The sequence below is a fragment of the Colobus angolensis genome, unplaced genomic scaffold, assembly GCF_000951035.1.
Source record: "Colobus angolensis palliatus isolate OR3802 unplaced genomic scaffold, Cang.pa_1.0 Scaffold535, whole genome shotgun sequence".
Classification (NCBI taxonomy): Eukaryota; Metazoa; Chordata; class Mammalia; order Primates; family Cercopithecidae; genus Colobus; species Colobus angolensis.
In genome coordinates, this window is record NW_012118877.1 from 768,223 (window position 1) to 774,142 (window position 5,920).

The following is a 5,920-nucleotide window of genomic DNA, read 5'->3' on the forward strand; positions in this document are numbered from 1 at the left end:
ACACAAACTGGAAAACCTAGAGGAGTTGGATAAATGCCTGGAAACATACAACCCTCCTAGATTAAATCAGGAAAAAACAGAAACTCTGAACAGACCAATAAAACATAGCAAGGTTGAGACAGTAATTAAAAAAAAAAGTCAACAACAAAAAAATGCAAGACTAGATAGATTCACAACTAATTGCTCTTGGGCATTCAAAGAAGAATTGGTACCAATACTATTAAAACTATTCCAAAAGACAGAGAAAGAGGAAATCCTCCTTAAATCATTCTGTGAAGCCAGGATCATCCTAATGCCAAAACCAGGAAAGGACATAACAAAAAAGGGAAACTACAGACCAATATCCCTGATGAACGTAGACACAAAAATTCTCAACAAAATACTAGCTAACTGAATACAGCAGCATATCAAAAGATAATCCCCTATGATCAAGTGGGTTTCATTCCACGGATGCAGAGATGATTTAACATACGCAAGTCAATAAATGTGATACATCACATACACAGAATTAAAACAAAAATCATATGATTGTCTCAACAGATGAAGAAAAAGCATTTGACAAAATCCAGCACTTCATGATTAAAACCTTCAGCAAAGGCGACATAGAAGGGACATACCACAAGTTGATAAAAGCTATCTATGACAAACTCACAGCCAACATTATACTGGATAAAGAAAAGTTGAAAGCATTCCCTTTGAGAACTGGAACAAGAGAAGGATGCCCACTTTCACCACTTCTATTCAACATAGTATTGGAAATCCTAGCCAGAGCACCCAGACAAGATAAATAAAGGGCATCCAAATTGGTAAAGAGGAAGTCAAGCTTTCACTGTTCACTGATGATATGATTGTATACCTAGAAAACCCTAAAGACTTATCCAAAGAGCTCCTAGATCTGATAAATGAATTCAGTAAAATTTCCGGATACAAAATCAATGTATACACATCAATAACACTGCTATACACCAACAATGACTAAGCTGAGAATCAAATAAAAAACTCAATTCCTTTTACAACAATTGCAAAAAAAACAAAAATACTTAGGAATATACCTAACCAAGAAGGTGAAAGATTTCTACAAGGAAAACTATAAAACACTGCTGAAAGAAACCATAGACAACACAAACAAATGGAAACACATTCCATGCTCATGACTGAGTAGAATCAACATTGTGAAAATGACCATGCTGCCAAAAGCAATCTACAAATTCAATGCAATTTCCATCAAAAGACCATCATCATTTTTCACAGAACTAGAAAAACCCATCCTAAAATTCACATGGAACAACAACAAAAAAAGAGACCACATAGCTATAGCAAGACTAAGCAAAAAGAGCAAATATGGAGGCATCACATTATCTGACTTCAAACTATACTACAACACTATATTTACCAAAACAGCATGGTACTGGTATAAAAATATGCATGTAGACCAATGAAACAGAATAGAGGACCCAGAATTAAAGCCAAATACGTAGAGCCAACTGATCTTCAACAAAGCAAACAAAAACATAAACTGTTTTTGATATGTGAGCCATTCAGATAGTTCATTGAAACATTCAGTGTCATAACCAGTCATTCAAAATGCAAACTCACATGAGAAGCTGATGACGGATCTTCAACAAAGCAAACAAAAACATAAAAAACATAAAATGGGGAAAAGACACCCTATTCAACAAATGGTGCAGAGGTAATTGGCAAGCCACAAGTAGAAGAATGAATCTGGATCCTAATCTCTCACTTTATACAAAAATCAACTCAAGATGGATCAAAGACTTAAATCTAAGGCCTGAAACCATAAAAATAATAGAGAATAACATCAAAAAAACTCTTTTGGACATTGGCTTAGGCAAAGAGTTTATGACCAAAAATCCAAAAGTAAATGCAACAAAAACAAAGATAAATAGATGGGACTTAATTCAACTAAAAAGCTTTTGCACAGAAAAAAAAAAAAAAAAATTCAGCAGAGTAAACAGACAATCCACAGAGTAGGAGGAAATTATTGTAAACTATGCATCCAACAAAGAACTAATATCCAGAATCCACAAGGAAATCAAACAAATCAGCAAGAAAAAAACAAATAATCCCATCAAAAAGTGGACTAATGACATGAATGGACAATTCTCAATGGAAGATATATAAATGGCCATCGAACATATGAAAAAATGCTCAACATCACTAATTATCAGAGAAATACAAATCAAACCACAATGAGATACTACATTACTCCTGCAAGAATGGCTATAATTTAAAAATCAAAAAATAATATATATTGGTATGTATGTGGTTAAAAGGGGACACCTTTATACTGCCAGTAGGAATGTAAACTAGTACAACCACTATGGAAAACAGTATGGAACTAAAAGTACTAAAGAACTAAATAACTAAAAGTAGAAGTACTGTTTGATCCAGTAGTCTCACTGCTGGGTATTTACCCAGAGGGAAAGAAGTCATTCTATGAAAAGGACACTTGCACACACATTTATAGCAGCACAATTTGCAACTGCAAAAATATAGAACCAGCCATTATGAATATCAGAAGGGTAATACCATGTGTTTGAAGTATGCCCCTTGCCAAGTGTCCCAATGAACCAAACCAACTAAAATTAAATGCATCCAAGAATGAGCCGTATGAGGCATCTACCCATTTTAACCAAGTAGCCTGCTAATTAATTTTTTTGCAACCATAATACCCAACATATTTTTTCATGTGTAATAAGAAGCATCGACAACTGCACAGATTTTTCCTTCCTATTCAGCTAGTCAGTAACAATACTATTATCTAGTATTCCATGACTGGGTTAAATTAAAACAAAAAATGAGAACAAATGGGTCTAGAGGTCTGACGCGATAAAAGGGACTACAGTATAATTTGAACAACAGTTGCATTAGGGATGCTGCTAAAGTTACTCACTAGGTGGACTAAAGGATCTCTCAGGTCATGTAAAGATTTGGCATGACAAATCTCACACTTCGTCAAGTTATATCCAGAAGCTACTGACTCTGAAATTTTAATTACAACATTATGCTGCCAAGTGAAGGAGGTAGACATAAGCAAGGAAACAAATAAGAAGGAAAGAATCCTCATTATGATGAGGAATATTGTTCCAACGTCTTGGTTAAAGCTGTCCACAGTGTGATGTCATCAGCTTCTCATGTGAGTTTGCATTTTGAATGACTCTGGTTATGACATTGAATGTTTCAGTAAACTATCCAAATGGCTCATGTATGAAGTACAAGTTTTGTCCCTTAAAATTTACATCAAATTGTCCGGTCTTAGCATATAGGGCTTCGGAAACTGAAGTCTTATTCTTAGTTAAGAGTTGTGCCGCCAGATATCTGTGGAAACTAAAAGAATTCAGGATCCAGTCCAGTCTACAGGTGGATAATATTATCTTCAGGTAGATAATGAAAACTCAAAAACAATGAACAGGGATACAGTCTAATAACAGATATACTATAGTTTTTCTTCTGAGACATACTTTTTCTCTCTGTAGTCACCCCCATTTCTACCAATGATAATTAGAGTAAGACTAATTTAGTCTCATTGAACTTTTGCTGATTAAGAATAGCAATTGACCATATAGGCTCCTTTTAAGTTTGCTTTGCTGGCACTTTTTATAAATAATCTCAGATTGGACTGTTAAAATACTCTCAAGGCTATGGAGACAAACCAAGGCAGACATCAGACTTCACTTCCAGTACATACAGATTTAGGTAAATTTCCCTCTTAATTAGGTCTCTCAAATACCTTGAGATTCTTGGGTCTGCCAGGAAGTGACATTTTTTTCTCACTCACTATAAGGCTTGGAACCTCTGAAGCTAGGCATACTATGTACGTTCTCAATGATTATCCAGTCAAAACCTTGGTAATATAACAGTATTTCCAATTATATCCTGTTATAAAGACAGGACATTCTTATTGAACTTGTACAAATGATATTATTGCCATAGAAATGAGAATATTCACAAAAGTTTCCAAATTCTGGAGGGATCAGGTAGGGAGAAAAAATATGTTTCCATTTTTGTTCATGAAAGCATACTTACCAAATTGCTGTAACCTATAGGTGGCTTAAAAGAAAAACATAGTTTCTTTAAATCTGGAAAACAAATGAACTAAAAGAATCAGCAAATTCTGGAAGTAAAAATTCATAAAACATGATTTTCGGTCGGGCGCGGTGGCTCAAGCCTGTAATCCCAGCACTTTGGGAGGCCGAGACGGGCGGATCACGAGGTCAAGAGATCGAAACCATCCTGGCTAACACGGTGAAACCCTGTCTCTACTAAAAAATACAACAGAAAACTAGCTGGGCGAGGTGGCGGGCGCCTGTAGTCCCAGCTACTCAGGAGGCTGAGGCAGGAGAATGGCGTAAACCCGGGAGGCGGAGCTTGCAGTGAGCTGAGATCCGGCCACTGCACTCCAGCCCGGGCGACAGAGCGAGACTCCGTCTCAAAAAAAAAAAAAAAAAAAAGAACATGATTTTCATCAGTTTGTTTTGTGTCATGCAATTAATTTTTATTCTGCTTGATTTTGGAATAGTAGTTTCATGAAGTCATCACTTTCATTAGAGTTCTGGAAATTCTTACCCAGTCCAATGGTATAATCTTAAAGTCATAAGAAACCTGTACTTGTTAGAGTCCTTCCCATGAGTCCTCTTAATGCTGAAGCACTTCGTATTATAGTTGCTTGCAAATGCTTTCAGAAAACAATTAACTGTCTGTGGATGATAAGACAAAATGGTCATGGCTAAAAGTATGATGAGAATTCGTGATAATAATGATACAAATAACAAGGAAATTTTGTTATTTCTGTGGCACACAACATTTTAACATAACCAAAATCATGACTGATAACATCAGCTTTCTAAAAATTTTCCATAGTTCCTGGAACACATATTAATAATATATTAATACAAATATAACTCAAAGTTAAACATCATTTCTTATTTGAAAATGCTTTTCGTATAATTTAACATACAAAGTAAATGTAATTACATTCATATATCCTTTCAGATGTCTCAGGGGCTCTCCAAAATGTCCAAAGTTAGTTCAAGGTCAAAAAGACTTACTTATAATTTGATTTTAGGAATTTTGTCAAAAATGTCAAAAGGTTTAAAACACTTAATTTAACAAGATTATCAGACATTATAAAACAGTTAAAGACAAAGATAGAAAAGTTACATATTTGCCAACAAAAATTTAGCTGTTTTAATACTGAGAAGTTTCTATTTTCTTAAGTAATCAAAAGACCTTAAAGTGACAACATGAAACACAAGAAATTATCTTGATAAAACACAAAGTCTTTGTTTCCTAGGCCAATTACCTAAAGGGAAAAAAACACTTTATACTCTCAAATCAATAACCCCAAGAAAACTGTCATTTTAACAGGCAGAAAAACCAACTTCTAGTTTCATACCAGTGTACTTTTGGTTTTAAGGCTCATTTTAAAAACCCTTATAACAAATGCATTCAATGATTCAAAATTCATGAACTGGTCTCTTTCCTCCTCCTCCTCTCTCTCTCACTCTCCCCCTACTTTCTATATCAATTCAATTTTATCTATATCTCTTCTTTTTTCCTTCACTCATTCTGAAACAAACTTTAACCTCCAAAATAGACAGATTACTCTTTTCCTCAACAATGACCCAAACAAAGTTCTCATGCCTTTCAGTAACTTTTCTTACCAAATATACATCTTTCTTTCTTTGTACACTCTGCATACAGAGTTGCCTCCCTCATTATTTCTAATAACTTTAACTACATATATTAATTAGAATTATTTTAATTCTTAGAAATCTTAATGTCTGATGAAAATTAATAGGCACTGTGTTTTATGTCAGCATTTTATAGATGAACACTATGTCATAATATGATTTTTTTTTTTTTTTAATTTTGAGACAGGGTCTCGCTCTGTCACCCA